At 40.0% G+C, this 19,784-nt stretch overlaps 1 long non-coding RNA gene across 1 annotated transcript in view; it reads right to left on the reverse strand.

Annotated features, from left to right (window-relative positions):
- Positions 1-19,784, reverse strand: part of LOC138580631 (uncharacterized) — a 204,716-nt gene that overhangs the window by 115,157 nt on the left and 69,775 nt on the right. The window contains exon 2 of the long non-coding RNA XR_011304307.1: positions 10,690-10,958. This is a non-coding gene — a long non-coding RNA (uncharacterized lncRNA). The remainder of the gene's footprint in view (positions 1-10,689; positions 10,959-19,784) is intronic.

Raw genomic sequence — 19,784 nt, forward strand, 5'->3', positions numbered from 1 at the left:
CCTGCCCAGGGGCAGTCCAGCACCGAAATGTGTATAACCCACACGTGTGGCTGCTGCCATAATATGCCAACTCCACCTTCAAACACACCAATGATGCCATGAGATAAGTGTTCTAGTCTACACATGTAAGTTATAGCCCAACATGTCTAGCTGCTGCCATCATTCACCATATGCATCCTCAAATGCGGGGAACTGGCACCTTTTCATTTTATCAGATGTGTGTGCTGTCAGAAGACCTGCATCTACTTGGCTAATTCACTGCCCTACACAAAGTTCAATAAGAGCGCAGCATTATTGCATCAATAAAAGGGCCAACCTCTCACTAATGGTGATAATGACTAGCCTACAGTGCACACACCAGAGAATACTCTTTTATCCCTTACCCATCTGAATGCTGAATGGAAGAACCACATTACAGCTACGTATACGAAACTTGAGAGATTTTGTAATGAAATGTCTATGAAATGTATATTTCGTTTTTTAGTGGTTCATAAACGATGGAGAAATGGCACAGATGTATAAGAAGCAGACCGATTTAATCAGAATATTTGTTTATTTCAAATTATAAATCATGGAGATACAGGTGGTCTCCTGACTCACAATGCTCTGGAAGTCAACCTAAAACACGGCAAATGAATTCCGACTAAATTGATACACTGTGGACTGTCTATGTTTGTATCGCTACCATTTTCATTTAAATAGACACAAAGATCCATATATAGAAAAACAGGTATGAATGACTTTACAAGGCAATATACTCAGGTATTATATTATGCATTTCATACTGAAAATTGCTCTATATTTAGGCACCCAACTTGACATTAATGGTTTCACAAAAATTAATTCAAACAATCTACAGCAGAGAGCTTTGTCTACTACAAACCCATCCCATGTTCAGCCTGAAATCAAAAGGTGAAGCACTTATCAGAAGAAAGCTTAAAACAAGCAATTTAGTGACATTACTGTTGCAATAGGACTCTCAATGGACAGGCAGACCCTCATCTAAAATGTTGGACACTATCTATGACAAATGATCAGGTCTTAGCTTGTGCTACTTGATGATTCTGAAGGCTTGAGTTACTCAGAATTCCTGCTGCTTTTGGACTACTGTGGGGTCCAGCTCACCATTTTCAAGAAACCAGGTTTACCATGACCAAATCACTGTCATGTCAATGTCCAGGTTTACCATGACCAAATCACTGTCATGCCAATGTCCAGGTTTACCATGACCAAATCACTGTCATGCCAATGTCCAGGTTTACCATGACCAAATCACTGTCATGCCAATGTCCAGGTTTACCATGACCAAATCACTGTCATGCCAATGTCCAGGTTTACCATGACCAAATCACTGTCATGCCAATGTGTTCCTGAAAGAATACATTACTTTATTTATAATGGCAGACACCCATTAGAGGACTTGTTACTCCACATCATTGTGAGATATCCAAAGATTCTAGAGATGCAAAAGTGCAGGAGAAGATCATTTACAATTATACAAACTAGGGTTTCAATTTCAATTTTAAATCAGAAAGTACCTACATTGCGCACTATATTCCCTTTTTCAGTGATAGAGTTTCTTTAAAATGCTATCACAGATTTGATAAAATTCTCACTAAATATCTCTAGACCATCTGGGGTCATAAGTACTCACCCCTCCTCCATCTTCCAAATGCCATGTAGGGACATACACTGGCCCAGTGACCTCTGCCAGGTGAGCTCTCTTCATTCTGTGCTTCTGCTCCTTAAATTAATCTTTCTTAATCAGATCCTGCTTTGGAAAAGACTGTTGCTTTCAGTTCATCATACCCACTATGCCACTGATGCATTTTAAGGAGATTTCCCCATATGATACTTTGAGTTGGTATTTAATCTGCTTATTTATTGTTGGACAAGCTCTCCTTCTCCTTTGCCTCTGTTTTCCACCAAACTCTGTCTCTCTCTCTCTCTCTCTCTTTATCTCTTTCTCTCTCTCTGTCTCTCTCCCTCGCTCTCTCTAAGTGTTTAAGCTTAAAACCCAGCAAACTCCAACCATGCAGCTTTATTTGGCACAGTATTTTGGACTGAGCAGGCCAGGTAATATGTTCCCTATACCTACGTACACACACCAGGACCCTCTTCATTGCTTCTAATGGTCCATTTGATTTTATATGTTGCAAGAGGGTGTATTATATTAATAATTCTTTATATGGCCATGTGACTTTGGTGAACATGACATATTTGGGTTCATAAGAATATTCTTCCTCTATACATGGTTCAAAAACTACAACTGATAATGTATTTCCAATTGTCATCTTGAGTGCACACTTTTGAAGTTAATTTTACATACATAAGCTGAATGTCATCTAAGTGTGGATTGCTCATTATGAGTAAATACTACTTGTTTGAAATTGTCATTTAACTTGACGAACACACAAACTGGCAATATATTTTTCATTGTTGAGACCCAATGGAACAGGTGTACATTCCTGCTCAAAGAATGCTTTTTTTAAGATCAAGTTTAATTAACTTCTCTAGATATCTGCTTTTTCAAACTGCACTTAAGGGTCAACCAGAAATCTATTAATCACTTGAATGATTTTCTTTCAAATTAGATTACAAAAACAGTGGATTTGATTTTCTGAGGCAAAATACTGACATTTAAACTTATTTTTGTACTTTGGAAACAGGGCCTATTGTCTTAGGTAAACAGAGCTGGTCTGGTTTTGCTTACCTTGGAATCAGCCAAAATGACTCATAAAAAATGATCGAATGCATGATTTGGTCAAATTTCGGTTGTTTGAAAATTCCGAACGGCTGAAAAATTTGACTAGATCACGATTTGGTGCTGGGGACTGCAGGGGTGTCCCTGCACCCTTGCTCAATATATTGTGAGCGGGGGATTGCAGGGGTTGTGAGGGTGTCTTGCGCAGCCATCCCAAAAAAAAATGAAGTAGGGCTGCATGGGTGTCCCCCGTACCCTTGCTCAGTATATTGTGATTGGGGGTTCCGGGAGTGTCCCATCGCAGCCATCATGGAAGTGAAAGGGAACAGGCGTTGCAGGGACACAGCAAGTCGGAAGCAAGGTAAGTAGGGGGATGGGGTGGGAGTGTGTTGGAGGTGTGGGTAGGGGTGTTGGTGGGGGTGTGGGTAGGGGTGTGGGCCAAGTCAGAAATGTTCAGGGGAGAAAAGACTGAAGGTTATTTCAGAAAAATAATTTCTACCTCTGTCTTTCAACCCTGATCCCTTATCTTTTGTGTATAGAGGATAGCTCAGGTGCAACATGTGTGTCTTGGAAGCCAGACAACGCATAGCAACCCACGTTCAAATCCCAGGATTGCTCTTAGAAACCTCTCTGGCATTAACCGTGTTATAAAAGAACAATTATTATCAAGTGGTGTGGGAGGAGTACTTTTGCTAATCGAGTGTGGATATGGTGCTTGCTTTGCCTCGCTATTTCCATTTTGCTGCTTGACAAACGTTTTGAATCAACAGCACTGCAGAGAGAGACCAACGGAGAGTTTCATATAAGTGATATTGGTACGCTGTGAACAGAAATACACTGTGCACGTTTGAACTTTCAATAAAACTCTTGCACAAATCTAATTGTTGCTATTTTTCCTTAGAAGTTGCCCATGCTCCGCATACAAATTCCATCAGCCCCTTATAACACTGGGCCTGGGGTATTTGCACGCACGCATTTGTGGGAGTGCTTTTGGGAGTGCTGTTTGGCTGATCCCATTGCCTATTGAATTCACATCAAAGTATGTGACGTATAAAGAACAGTTGAATCAGCAAAGAGCAGCATATGGGCTCCGCCCAGTACCTATCAGCATGACAGTTCCTGTTAATATACCGACACCTAAGAAAACCTGGACAGTAAGGTATCCATTAAAGAAACCATACCTACATTCTAAACAATATGATGGTTGTTTGAATAAAATACCTGAAGAAACAAAGAAGATAATGAAGGAAGATGAATGGTGACGTTATAAGAAATAGGACTGACACACATATAGAAGAGATAATGACCTGAGAATACTGACAAGAGACGAAAAAATGGAGAAGATACCATGGATAAGTGACATCTTGAGCCCAAGGTGAAGAAGTTGATGTCAAGATGAAGAAACTTATGCCACATGCATGATGAAGATAATCAGTTAGTTTAAACGTGTACAGATGCAAGTAAATGCAAGCGGCAAAGAAATCATGAAGCTTGCTTATGCTAAATAGTCGATATATTGCGGCAAGCGCCAACGTTTACAAGTATATACCTCAAAAAGCACTTTAAGTATGAATGAAAGTCCACTCCGTATATGAGCAGAATTGAACAAAGGTTGCAAAAGGCCACAGATGGAGTACGTCGCAGCAAGAAAATCGAGAATCAAGACAGAGTACAACTCAGCTAAAGATGACCATGCCAAGAAGGCAATGTCTTATCTGGCTGCAATAGGCAGACAGTGGATACAATTAAGGAGAGAAGAGAATAGAGAATCCTGTTCAGAAAGGTCAAGATAAGCCACAGACATCAGAGAACTGGTGGAATGAAATCAAATATACTAAAAGACACAGAGAAAAGCCGATTTCACAGTGTCCGGTCACGTGACAAAGGCAGGCTGGAAGGGTGAAAATTTCACACCTAGGCATGGATCCCCACCATGCCCATACTCTTTAAACGTTCTCAGAGCACAGAGCAGACTCAAGGCCAAACTACAAAGAAGTAATTGACACATGACCACTGAGGGGATGATTGATTGTAGCATAATTGGTGTGAAGCTGGGGTGCAGACAAGCTTCTCTGCACCTGGATGTTCTTTCTGCGTGCTGCTAGACACAGGTGGAAAAGTATGAGTGGGGTTGAGGCCAACTCAATCATAGTGGAGCATGTAATATAGGTTCCTATAGTGAGTAGAGCCAATGGGACGTCATACCTTTAGTGACATTCATAGTGGCCATTTTGAAGGGAGGGCTTAGTTGCCCCACCTGGCATTGATTATCCAATCCCCTCCCGTGTTACCATATACAGATATAGTACCTATGTTAAGTTAACTTCCTATAACCAATCACATTGCATGTTAGGTTTTTAAGATTGCCACCTAGAATGACAGTAGTATGTGTACAGGTTGTACGTCAGCAATGATGAGTTTTTGCTATAAATATTGTGTTTTTTTGAAAAGTAAAGAGAGCGAGAAGATCGAGCAATTGCTGATGTTCGTTATACTCCCCATTTTATGAACTTGTCATTAAAACGGACTCACTTTGCCAAACTATTGAATTGTCTTAATTATTTGATGCATGAGTATGAATCTGCGTCCCCATCTATCTCGAGGGTACTGCTAATCATCAGGGCTGTTTGGAGATCATCCAGTTCATAGATGTGGCCAAACTTTGGAGAAATATGCGTTCAACTGTTGTCAACAAGCTGACGCCAGATAAAAAACAGACTTCTGCTAAATGCAAAATAACAAGGGCTCCGGATTTAAAATCAGTGTGTACGGACATTAGACGGTTATGGCTGATGCGCTTACTGGTATCGAACGCTGGACCCAACATTTCCTAAGGTAATAATGCTTCAGCTTTACTTCCTGAGATAATCGTCAACAAACTCACTGATACGGTCCCTGCTTTGCAGTCGGATACGCCTTGTGCAGCACCCCAACTATTGATATACTGTCCTTTCAACCATTATCTGAAGAAGACCTTTGAACCTGTCCATCCCAAATCTGCTGAATAAATAAGATGAATGATGAAGCTAAACAGCATAATGCTCCGGCTCCTGAAATGAATACTACTTTAACCATGACACATGCTCTAATCTATAAAACAGATAATTGTTCTATACCTGTTTCATACTCGCAAATTGTTAGAAATAATGTAAAAGAGAGAGATTTGGATATACAAAATAATATACCGGATATGTACCAAAGCAACCCAATACTTCCTGGTACCTTGGACTCATTTCTAAAAAGTGTTACAGCAGATCTAGATATGTGCCAGTCTGTACCTGAAACTCAAATGGATATATTAAATATGCAGGTACCTGACCTTTCTCAATCACCTATAATATATCCTGTATCACCCAATTCAGTTGTAAATTCGACAGTTTCAACTGAAATGTCGTTTGCAAGACCAGCCCCGAGGCCATTGCCAAGGCCATCATTTGGGCTAAAACAAATCCCTTTACCCGCATACGAGCTAACTGTAGCAGCCATGAATAATGGAATTTTTAGATTAACCAAAATGTATGAAATGTTGGAGAAAAAAAACTGATCAACACACAGAATAACTAAACCGTATATTCTCAAAAATTGGTTTACTTGCTGAAGATGTTAGCCAGCAAAAATCAAAATTATTAGAAGTGAGCCAATATATAACTAAACCTACAGGGTTAACTACTCATTCATTACCTTCCAATTCTATGACCATAGGGGTTGGACTTGCAATACCTATTTTAGGTAATGATATAATTGCGAACCCTCCAGGGATTGCAATTGAACCATATGACACCACAATTATTGCAGAGTTTGAAGGTTCTCAAAAACAAGAAAATTGATATATTAGCAAACCTTCTATTCGAGACAATGAAACCTCTATCATTGAAATTGAAACAATACAGGATCCGTTCCTTGAAGTACTTCAAAAACCCAGTCAAAAAATGAAATCAAAAAGAGTTAAATTGGTGGATGGGAAAAAGAAACCTAAAAACCAGCTGCCAATAAGAAAAAGCTCACAATCGAGGGTGAAAAAGGTTATTGATAATTTAACTACCCCAACTCACAAATCACCGGTGTTCATCTGTGTGAAAGCTGAAACAATGAATGCATTATTACCAAATGATATAGGAACTCTGAATCTTGATGTAAATACTATTACTAGTGATAACATTGCCCTGCATGTGAGTCCAGCTATTTTCCAAAATGAGGAGGAAATTGAAATGCTGAATTTCTCAAGATATCGTCATTGCTTATCGAAGAGAATTCGCATATATCACACCGTCAAATAGCGATTGGCATAACAAATGCTCTCTCGCATAAATTGAGCGTTGAAAAGTAAAACTTCTTTACTTTGAAACAACGAAGATCTTGTACAATAAGAAATCAAAAACCAACGAATGAAATACAGTGCTTCAGAGCAATCATTGCTAGAAATCCTTCTGACACAGAGCTGAAAAAATATAACCATGAGGAAGTAAAAGATCCTACACCTCTAGCGAGTAGGAATTTGGTATCAAGAGAGGATATTTTAAGTCGATCAGATATGCTCACGCTGACAATGAGAGACAGACATGTTAGCGATCTATATCCTAATAGATCTATAATTGGCCATGTTTAAAAGGATCCCTGAATTAAAGAACATAGAAACTTACGATGTAGAATTACTGTATATCAGCAATACTTGTAAAAAGGACACCGTAATATTTGTGATTCGATCCCAAATTGTGAAACAGATAATATGGAATGAAAAACAAAGAATGGACCAACTAGGTTTCTCTATAGTAATCAAAAAAGCGCAAGAAGCACACTCTAAACAGAACACACTTGCTACATCACCTTTACAAATCTATAAAAAAACCTAGACAAGTGGTCATTAGTGGTGACGGTGCGAAAGGCAACTTAAAACATGAAGCATTTTACGAATGTGACCAGCAAGTTTCAATGGAATCAAAATGGTCTTGGCTCCAAAAAGCCCTAAAAAACACCAATCATGATAAAAATGATTAATACTTAAAAAATTACACACCTTTTAACAACGAGAATGGCGGTGTGGAACACCAGAGGTTTCATAAATCTTATGAAAAATCATAAAAACCATCTGCTATATGAGTATGATGTCATACTTCTCCAAGAAACATGGCTAACTATACAGCCCATATGGCCAAACTATGAGGTTTGGTGGGTTTCAGAAATTGAATAGGATAAAGGCAGACCTATGGCGGGCCTACTTGCTGCTTTGAGAATGGATGCAGGTGGAATAATTACAGCTTGCCATTCACCTCATCTGTGCATCCAACTCCTAAAAATAAAATTTGATTACCCCAATGCATCCTCTCTCAGCCATTCTCAATGTATATTAGAATTCTGTGATTATTACAGATGACACATTTATAAACTACATCATAGCCATGCTTGATATCATCGCAACTGAGAAATATGTGCACACCACAATAATTGTGGGGCACTTAAATTTGAGATGCATTTCCTGCAATGATATTACACTTACTACTAAAGCATCGAGATTGATGAATTTGATGAAAGAAAGAAACTTGACATTGCTTCATGGTACAATTGCAGGTGCTATACCTCCTCATCCAAGGTGGAAAATAAATCAGTCTTCTTTTGTGATAAACTATGTCTTTATCTCTACACAAACAAGAAATCAAGTTGAAACTTGAACTGTCATATCCACCACAGACAGTGATCACAACATATTAGAAACTACATGGTTTCCTATTTTATGTTCTCCTCAACAATATTATGTACACAACCTTCAACTGATGGAAGGTAGAAATCGTATTAAATGGTTGATCCTGAAATTAAATATCCTATTAGAAAAACTACATGAAAGCTATTCTGCTTCTGAAACGAAATTATTCTCTAATATTCAAAAAACGTACACCGATACATTAAGACTCTTCCATCAAAAAGTAGGTTATACCACCCACCCTTTCATCGAAATACATATAAATATGATCCTGAAATTAATGCGAGAAAAAGAAAGATAAAAGCCCCTTCTGCTGTAGAACACAAGGCAAAGGCTACAAGTATTCGAACAACTTTTAAGAACTTTTTAATTCAACATATAACTATAAATCGGTATGAATATTTGGGAGTAAATATCAATGACAGTAAAACTGAAATAAACTATAAAACAGAAATGAAGAACAAAATTCTATCCTTGTACTCACGAGCAAAAGTGATTCACCTTAAATACGGACCATCCGCCTATCTTGCATTGATAACATATTATAAGCAAAGAGTTATCCCTACCATAACATACAGTGCACATTCTAAAGGTCCAGAGTCTCATCCCAATTGGGGTTACCTTAAGGGATTATTTTGGAAAGCCCTACTAGCGGTACCCAAATGTTTTCCTATTGCGATAATTCGCTATGAGTTTGGATTGACATCATTGAATGCTGTTGTATCATGGAATTTCATATTCATACATCATACAACATAAAGCTAACCACTCATTAAGCACTTGGCACCAGAGTTGCATAGGGAATATGTTCGAAGCAGATATTAATGAAAACACGCTAGTATCTAATCTCAATCGGCCCAAAAACATTGGTATCTCAGCTGGGCTAAGACTGAGACCAAATGTAATCAATATCAAGCTTTTGACCACTGTATTTTTGGTCCTAAAATGTTCAACCAAATCCCTGAATACTTATCAAGATTTCCAGACAAGACATAAAGAAATCAGTTAATGAGATTGGGATTTGACCTATGGCCGACAAGAACTCTACTTGCAACTAGAGACAAAAATCACGTCCAAAAATCACGTCCATAAAACTGTATGTAGAATTTGTATTTTGGCGTCTGAACCCGAAACCCTAGAACATATAACAAGGCAATGTAGAGCTTTAGTGTCTATGAGGAAAGAATACTTTTATTAATTCTTTGGAAAATATTGTACGCTAACGCCTAAAACACTGTGGCATATGATCATGAAGGCACATCAAATACTGTTTAACATTGTCACAATAGACTTCCTTAAAAAAATACATGTGTAATTACAGGGAATAGAGGTACTCTCTGGAGATATAATATAGAGATATGAAATGCCTTGTTGGTTTCCTATTTTTCTCCAAGGTGTAGCAATGAGCACTGTCAGCCTGAAATCATGTATGGATGCATGAAATCTGCTTAAGAACAACTGCACATGAGGAGTTTAGTTTAATTTATGTTATCAGATAAGATGAAAGAAACAGATAAGAAGAAGGATGTCTGCGGATCATAAACACATTGTTCTATCTTGTGTTGCCTTTCTCTATTTAAATGTTTGTTTTTCTATTTTTGTAATAGTTTTATACAAAGATGTTGAATGAATTTTATTCTATTTGAAAAGTTGTAATTTACATCTAAACCAAATAAAAAATAAAACAATTAAAAAAGAGCTGGAGATTTTTGCTTACCTTAACTAAGGGTTGTTTTGTGTGGCATGTATATATGGTTCATTTAAATTCCACATGATATGTATATTGTGTCACACATGAAAGCCAAACGCTCAAGTCCAAACGCTTTCACTTTAGTAGCAATTTAATGACATGTGGCTCCTTGAATAGACACTATAATTATGCTGTGAATTATAATGCACATTCTAAGTTCATAAATCACTTAACATTCTTTCATTTTCTTTTATAATGACACTGAAGTAGTAAAGGCTGTGCTCTCCATGCAGTAATATTTGAAGCACATTGACTTTACTTCCACTAAATCCTACATCGTGTGTAGCGAATCCTGTCATGTTGGGGGTTTTGTGTGTGCATTGGGTCGACTTGGAGTCCTGCATTAATGCAGGCATAACACACAACTAAAGTACAAGAATGCAATGAAAAGCAGTTCTGGATGGGATACCTACAGCAGGTGTCACCTCTTCATTATTGCAAAAAAGCTGGCACAAAAACAAAGACGCTGCAACTTTATTTTAGGTGTAATGATATAAACAATAACAAAACAAATATATGTTTATTTTAGATGTGACTCACCACTAATCTACAGGGTTTCTGGCAATCCCATTCTGGCTTCAAATTCCAAATCAGCAGAGTGGTAAAGTCTTCTTTTTTCAAACTACAGTAACTTGGCTTTATTCTTCGTTTCATTCCCAAACCTGAACATGCCTGTGTGGTTGGCACCTAGGTAAGTCTTAGTTGGACTATGCTAATGCACCTTCTCGCTCTGCTTCAGTCTGCTCTGAATTCAGCAGTTTATTGGGATGCAGGTCCAACATCAGTAAAAGTACAAATTAAGGACATCTCTGTAACATAAGACATGAACCACATAGAGGGTCAGTCACCTTGTTAATTTACACAACATATAGGCCTCATGTGAAGCAGACAAAGGGATAGACAGGTTTCTGAGAATAATCAATGACGAAATATACATTAGACACCTAAAAGCACCTGACTTCGAGAATCTAAACTGTATACAGCAACATAGGTGGCAACTAACATATAGCAGCACAGTAAAAATAGGGTACACTTACAAGTAACAGAAGGAGACACATTGCTCTTCTTAGAGTGAAAATAATAGCCAGACACATATATTAGACAACAGTCAGAAAAAGAGTAAGGAGCATATAGAAATTCACATTGTCAAGGTAACATGAAGCAAATTAAGTTTGTGCCAGTCTAAATAAAATGCATTCTTAGAAGCAGCCCTTCACAGTAGTTAGAAAACTAGGCCGCAGAGAAAAGTTCACATTTTCAGTGGTTAAACACAGCTCATTCTGGTTTGTCCAGAGACGGCAGAGGGCAAGGACAGATCCCATGAGGCAAGATGAGGAAAGTTGCACAAGGATTGGCCAGAAGCATAGAGTGCAATGGTTCCCACACCCTGTACGGGTGAAACAAATAAAAAATAATGTTCTTTCACATTGCTTTGAAAACTAACAAAACGAAGGCCACAGCCTGGTGACAACTGATAATGTGCAGAGATGAGCACAAGGCAAAGTTGATTTGGCAAAAGACACTCACTGCCCACTATCGGAAGACACCCACCTAGGAGTGGAGTTACGAGTACCAAGCAACAAGGGCATTTGAACTAAGAAAAGAAATAGGTATTTCATGACCAGAGAAGAACGGAAAGGCTAGATCAATGTCAGAAATATAATGGGGAATACATTAAATGTTCTAATACCTTGTCAAAATAAATATGGTCATAAGATTTAGACCCGTTCACACCCACCCACACAGATGCACAGTTTAGATTTGCACATGAACTCAAAGCCAATAGCCAAGAAGTATGCCTTGTGAAGTCAAGTAGTTCCATTGTGGGAAAAGGAAGGAAATGTACTAAAAGGTTAAATATGTTTTCAATGAGAAGTCGCAATATTAACTGTTATTTGAACAGTCACAAGGCAGAAAACGATCAGATAGTGCTAGACTTTGAGTCCCATGAGAACTAAATGAAGAATTATTTTTGCTGCCACACTGTCTGCACTTCACAAAGTGATTGGTCAAGTAAGGCGAGAGAAACCCACCGAGGGACACTTGAGGTGGGTCAGCCAATGAATAACTGAGTTGTATGTTACAAAATGTTCAAATGTCCAATTAGAATTGGAAAAGCTAGATAACCCCACTATTAGATCATTGTCAAGAGGATGTCATTAGTATGGTCATGAAGAATAGGGTAGGCCAATAGGGTTCGGTATGGTATAGAATCTCCTGTCGAACAGCGGCCGTTGTCCAATCAGTGAATGGGAATTTACATGTACCTAGTAACAAAGTATGAAACATGACATCACTCCTCGCTATATAAGCCGCCATTTAATGATGCAATGTTGAATGCTTTTTGGATTGTTCCCGGCCGAGGCTGCACGTAATAAACTTTTATTTTTTCTTGCTTCTCACACACCTGTATTGGCTCATTGGATTATTTGTATATGACTCAGGTTTTTGGGACTACCTTACATTTGGTGACATGCAATGTGATTCCAGACCCATCTGATGGGCTATGAACTCCTCTGCTGCATTCTCCTGGTAAAGCGGCACCTGCCTGCAGAGAGCAGAAACTGTGCAAACCACGGGAAGGCCAGCAGTCACTAGGGTTATCCAGAGGCTTGCTTGATTGCTTTAGGCTGTGGCACCACCCCCAGGGGGAGAGACGGTATTGGTGTTGTTGTAGAATATAGAGAATGAGAGTGCACCTGACAGAAGAACAACAAGTGGGAGAGTGAGTATTGGGAGAAGTGAGGAGTGTGAGAGAGAGTGATCCACATGGTATACATATTTGTATACAGTTTTTTAAATTTTAGTAGAAATAAAGAAAAGGGCTCTCGCAGATGGGTGAGGTGATGTAACCGTAATTGTAGTAGTGGAAGAAGAGATATTGAAGTGAAACGTCCATCAACAGAGGCGGGGAGGCAGCACTGATTAAAAGAGAAGGTAAGTCCAGTAATAGCGAGAACTGTATACCCCCATCCCTAGGTAAGGGGTGAGAGGAGGACAAATAAAACATTGTGTATATAAGTGGTGACTTTTGAGGTGTTGTTGTGTGAATTGTAGATAGAGGTGTGTTGTTTGATTTGAGGTCAGAATAGTTTGCTGTGTATGTGGAGAGAGGGGAGAGAATTTGGGTGAAAAATGCATTGTGGGAGGAAGGTTTTTGTCAGGATTGTTGTGCGAAGATGCACATTGATTTTGTGTTTGCCTTTTGTGTTTATTGGTGCTAAACAGGAGTATGCCATGGGGGCGGCCTATGTAGACTTTTTCTTGCAAATTATATTTTGTTGTGACGATTTCTTGTTGGCCATTAGGTCTTTGTGATTTTTGTTGTATAAAATGTGTACACTGGTTGAGCAGATGTGTAAGGAGCTCCTGACATAGAGGGAGAAGATTCTCAAATACCATAATGAATGGGTGATGGGGATATAAGGGAAGATGCTTACTGCGTTGCATGTGGAAGGCACGCACAATAAGGGAATCATTGAACATATGTACATGCATTTGTTGTCAACATATAAAGGTAAAAAGTTAAGAAAGAGGCAGAGTATATTAAAACTATATGATGAAGTGGAAGGGGAGCCAGAGGGTAGAAATGAACAATCAGAAAAGACACCTGTTGTGGCCACAGCCCTGCCCCTTCCCACAGACAGCACCAACGCCTGTACAGTCGCCAGTCCCACCTCAATTAGAAGAAGGCACCATTTCAGCACAGGCTCCAGCACCTGTGCAGCTGATAGTCCTGACCACACTCAGGACATATCCCATACAGCCTAATTCGGGATACAAAAACCCTTGGTATAAACCCCAAGCAGACTCAGAACCAAAAGCATCGTGGGGTGCAGCACCAAACAGCAAAGGTTGAGAAACAATTATAGCAAAATTAGAAATTAAAGTGCATAGGGATCTAGAAGCAGTTGTCCAGAAGACAGAGGAGGAGCTTCAGAGAGCAACGAAGAGAAGAGAGAGGGGATAACCATGTACAATAATAACTGCTTATACGTGGACAGCAGGGGAGATACTGTTGAAAATTAATAGTGCAGTGAATAAGGATGTGAAGATAGCGACAGAAGAGGGGATGCAAGAGTGAAGGAGAAATTAAGAGGGTACACTGTGCAGAGAGCAAAACCAGCAAGGCTTCGAGTATGAGTCAGAAGCATCGGAGAGCAAGGGAGAACAGCAGGAGGATGAGGGAGAGAACACCATGGGGGAAAGGCTGAGACCATGCCCAAGGTCAATGGCAGTAGCAGGGAAGAAGAATAGGGCAAAACACCTAATATAGGTAAGAAGGGGACATAATTTCCCTTAATACAGAAAGGAATACAGCAATCAGAGTATGTGGCCTGGCCGCACAAGGATAAACAGTATCAGATAAAGGCATTGCCCACACTCACTGCAGGAGCAGGGAAGTGGATCTATTCATCAGAAAACCAGACTGCAGGAGTCGCCTTAGCAGTGAGAGACATGAAGAGCCTAATTGCCACTATATTAGGAGAACAAACAAACACAATCTGGTACCTCAGGCTTAGGCGCGCGATACAAATAATAAACAAAAATACAAAATTACAAAAGGCAGGATACCCGGTGTTTCGACTAGGGAGTGGCATACACAGTGGTGCTACATTTAATAACTGCCAGGCCCATGTCTGGAATGCTTTGAGAAGACAATACACAGACAAACCTGGCAACCGATCAATCATGGCATGCACAATGAGACCCGATGAAGACCCAGCATTGAACATTCATTCAATTCAGGAGATATGGCAAGAAGAAATGGAAAGCCTGGGATAAAGGTATACCAATATTCTACCACCTGTTACGTAAAAGTCTTCCAGTAGATATACAGGCAGACTTGGACAAACTAGTGGGCATCGAAGTGAAAGGATGGGGTAAGATACAAGCACATATAGTGCATTATTGTAAGAAAAAGCACGAGAAGGAAGGGACATCATTTGGGAGCCACCAGAGGTCGCAAATGCGACCTCTGAAGTCTCCCCTACGCCCTCTGTGTTTTTTCTTTTGGTAATGCAAGCTCCTGGGCTGTGGCCAGCATCATGTGGCTCTTTACTTCTGGAGTGGCTGGCTTTCTTGTTCAGGCCCCTTAAAAAAGAAGAAAAATAAGAACATGAGTGCCACAAGTCTAACACTTTCAGCAATGACCCCAAATAAGAAAGAATAGGAATACCAAATAATGTGTCTTTGTGGAATTCTATACAATAATTGCTAGACTGATTAAAGGTTTATTTCAGGCACACTTCAGGGGGTGAGTCACTGATTTAGTCTGTTCTTAAACGCCTCAACTCAGCCTTTCATCCTTCTGAGGTCAATAAATGAGTACCAACACAGGTTGGGTGATATTGGGTGTATATTTGTTCCATATAAAATGCTTAAGCATAAGTGCTATATAATAACACATCATTATAATTTTGCCATGGACGTCTGCTTGCATTCGCAGTAATTTGGTAATATGGGCCCATACACACTGATCTTAATGATACATATGGCGATCCCTTCTTGTATGCAATGTACATCATATTATAGTGATATCGTAACAATATTTTTCGTAGTGTACAATACTATGTGATGCCACTTCCTGTTTTATCAACGGGTGAAAGGTTGTGTTCCATCGCTACCCACGATGTCACTTTGGGGTGGGGTCAAATGCCATCACTTCCTGTGATGTCATCAGGGGTCAAGGGTTGTGTGATGTCACTTCCGCTACCCCTGGCATTTTGGTGAAATGACATCCCTGCGAGAAGGTGCAGTAGTTACTAGTGCCACAGATGGATGACAGGAACAAGAACCGCCACAGGGTTCGGCAGGAGATTCGGGGGATGGCAGAAGGGACATTGGAGGGGTCCAGAGAGCAAGACGTAACTCCCAGGGAGGACTAGGAGTGGGGTTTGGAGGATTAAGAAAAACATTTGGTAGGCCTTGTAATCTGCCTATGTCCCACCATACAAAGTACCAGCATATGCTGCAAATGCCCCACGCCCTGTAGAAGCCTCTGGACCCTTGTATGCTCCAGGGTCCGCACAGCACAATGTTCAAGCCCAATGGTGATAATGGCACACACTCAGGGGCAGCCCATACATTGTCCAACCCCAAACATAATGTAGAATGTCACACTGCAGGCACCTTTCCAAGCTATCACACTGCCATGTGAGCAGAATGGATTACCACGAGGGACGGTACACAGGAGCAAGTGTCTTGGGAGGCAACGCTTTGAGGTCTTGCCAATTTGAATTTTGCCGCTGTGAGGTCTTGCCACTTTTGCATTTTGCCAGGGAGAGGTTTTGTCACTTTGAATTTTGCCTTTGTGAGGTTTTGTCACCTTGAATTGTGCCACTGTGAGGTTTTGTCATTTTGAATTTTGCCACTGTGAGATTTTACCTCTTTTGCATTTTGCACTTTGAAATCTGCCACTGTTAGTTTTTGTCACTTTTAATTCTGCCATTGCAAAGTTTCATCACTTTTAATTTTGCCACTGTGAGGTTAGGCACTTTGAATGTTTCTACTGTGAGATGTTGCCACTTTGAATGTTGCCTTTGTAAGATTTTGTCACCTTCAATTGTGCCACTGTGATGTTTTGACACCTTGAATTGTGCCACTGTGAGGTTTTGTCATTTTGATTTTTGCCACTATGAGATTTTACCACTTTTGCATTTTGCACTTTGAAATCTGCCACTGTGAGTTTTTGTCACTTTTAATTCTGCCATTGCAAAGTTTCATCACTTTTAATTTTGCCACTGTGAGGATGGCCACTTTGAATGTTTCTACTGTGAGATTTTGCCACTTTTAATTTTGCCACTGTGGGGTTTTGTCACCTTGAATTTTGCCACTGTGAGGTTTTGTCATTTTGAATTTTGCCAATTTGAGATTTTACCACTTTTGCATTTTGCACTTTGAATTCTGCCACTGTGAGGTTTTGGCACTTTGAATGTTTCCACCGTGAGGTTGTAGATTTATTGTGCTAATGGCTAGGCCTGTGCCGCATGTCTGCGATTGATGAGAGTGTATAGTGTAAGGTGGTAGGAGATCTTAGAGGGGAGTCAGTTAGTTGGGGGAAAAGGGAGTAGACCTTACTAGGCAAAATACCCTGCAATCCTGCACTCCTACCACTGGCCTCTTTCCGGCAGATACCACAACACTAGCAAAACTGTCAATCCATCTCCATCTTTCTCTCTAGCTCTGTGTCTCTCTCTTCCTCTATCTCTCCCTCATTTTCTTGCTCTCTCTCTCCGTCTCTCTGTATCTCTCTCCCACTCATTTGAATTTTTATTTTATTGTTTAAAGTGCAGACCTAGCTCGAGAGCAGCAGAGTGCTGCACACAGTGTGGTTAGCCAGCATTTGGGATAGCATCTTTCAACCATAGCAAAGTACTGTCAGCTTTGGTCTGTGAGTCAGTCTGTGCATCCATTGGGTTTAGCCCTTGGTGAGGTGTTGTTGAAAAAGCCACATTTTGAGAGATTTCTGAAATTGGAGAATTATGGGGGCATTCGGGTTCAATACCTCGATCTAGTTCCAGAAGGTGGGTGCATGACAAGAGAAGGATTGTTTGTAGGTCGTCTATTTGCCAATGAGTTGCTCAACTTACTGCACACGGATCCTTTGCCATCAGATATGTGGAGCTTAGCCATCAGATACACTGGTGTGCTGCTCGTGACTGCTTTGTAGATGATACATATAGTCTTGAACAGTATCCGGGCCTGAAGAGGAAGCCAATTTAGTTTGGGTAGGACTGGGGTGATTTGGTCAAATTTCAGAGCACCCATAATATGATGTCCTGTAGTGTGGTGGACTGCTTTGAGGGAAGCCAAGTGAACAGCTCAGAGCCCCATCAGGAGGGCATTTCCGCTGTCAATGAGCAAGACCAAAAGGTTTGATTTTCTGAAGGGTGGAGATTTGGAGGCAGGCCATTTGGGTCTGCACTCTCTCCCGTAGACTCTCTCTCTCTCTCTCTCTCTCTCTCTTTCTCTCTCTCTCTCTCTCTTAAATAGATACTTTATTTATTTATTTCTTTTTACATTTATGGAGCGCACCTAACCCTCAGGCATCTGGGTGCTTGTGCTTGAGAAATCGGTTAGATTGCAATCTTAGTCATGTTACAGGAGATACATACATGGATTACAACTGTTTGATTGTACATTCTTTGCATATATGGATTAAGCAGAGGTCATATTCATAGGTAGGTGCATTGTGCTCAGTGGCAGATTGGGATCCCATTCTCCATGAATGTAGTAGTTTGTTAGGCGCTTTGGCTGAAGAGTCAAGTTTTGAGTTTACTATGGAAGGACCAGAGAGATGGGTCTATTCTTAGCTCCAGAGGCATGGCGTTCCAGTATTTGGCAGCAATAACGGGGGAAGCTGCAGCCTCCTGCTTTTTGTCTTTTGAATCTCTGGGTAGTCAAGTGGCCGACATATGATGAACGGTATGGTCTGGTAGATTGGGCTTTGGAGATTTGCTTTGTCAGGTATAGCAGAGCAGTGTTGGACAGGCATTTATGTGTTAGGGAGAATATTTTGAATTTGATACGATCCCTCACTGGTAACCAGTGGATGTTTCTTCTAATTGTGGATATGTGATATGTTTTGGGGCTTCGAGGTGGATTCTGCAAAAATCGCAAAAGAGCAAAAATACTGATAGAAGATCGAATCTGCCGGCTCTGCAAACAAGCAGAAACTCTTGAGACTGCGAGACATTTACTAACTAATTGCTATGTCATGGCCAAATCCATCCAGGCAATGTTAGCCAAATATGTACATAATAGAGGAACCATTGGTGATCAATCTTTTTGGCAATATTGCATAAACTCTGGAAACATGAGCCTATTAGTGGATTTGTACAACATATGGACAAGGATTGAATCTAAATTGGGCCCTCTGCTATAATGAGTGATTAAAAATAACCAGACCAATTGTGACTGAGGATATATCGAATTGAGTACTTGTATAACTTTTTATAGGTTATATTCATTGCTTTTCTTTTAATATTTCCTGTGGTTGATACAGGAAGGTACTTATTTTTATATTTAGATCACTGAGTAATTATGTGAAGAAGTATATATTGTGATATTGTGTATTCTATTTTATTTCATTTTGGATGATTTATTGTATATGTTTGTTTTGATATGTGTAAAGTTTAATTTATTTAAACTAAATCACATTAAATAAATAAAAAAAGAAACTCCACTTATTACCATAAACTACATATTACTGGTTACAGCAGTCAGGAACCTTTGGGCCAGAGAAAGAGCTTCTTGAAATGTGAGGCGCGGAAGAACCCATTTCCCCTTCCTTAGTAGGTTGGTTGGTGAGCTGAGGCCCCAAACCATATTCTAGCAGGCTCAAATGCTGTATTCAGTAGGCTGCTGAATCTATTGCCTGTCGAGGGCTGCACAAGGCATTTGTCAGGCGTTTCTTGGGACAGGGGCCATAATCCCTGTTTGTTTCTTCCAAGGGTCTACCCTGCTGTCTTCAGCAAGCCCCAGACTCTTCAATCATAGGGCCCACATTAATAGCAATCATATGCAAAGGACAACTACTTGTTCTGAGAGCGCTGTGCCCAGAATTTAGGACTAGGCACAAAGAAAATCAGCCCACATCATATGTGCTAAACTGGTGTGGTGCACACACAGAG

Source organism: Ambystoma mexicanum, chromosome 3p (genome assembly GCF_040938575.1).
Source record: "Ambystoma mexicanum isolate Mex_15411 chromosome 3p, UKY_AmexF1_1, whole genome shotgun sequence".
NCBI classification, from domain to species: domain Eukaryota; kingdom Metazoa; phylum Chordata; class Amphibia; order Caudata; family Ambystomatidae; genus Ambystoma; species Ambystoma mexicanum.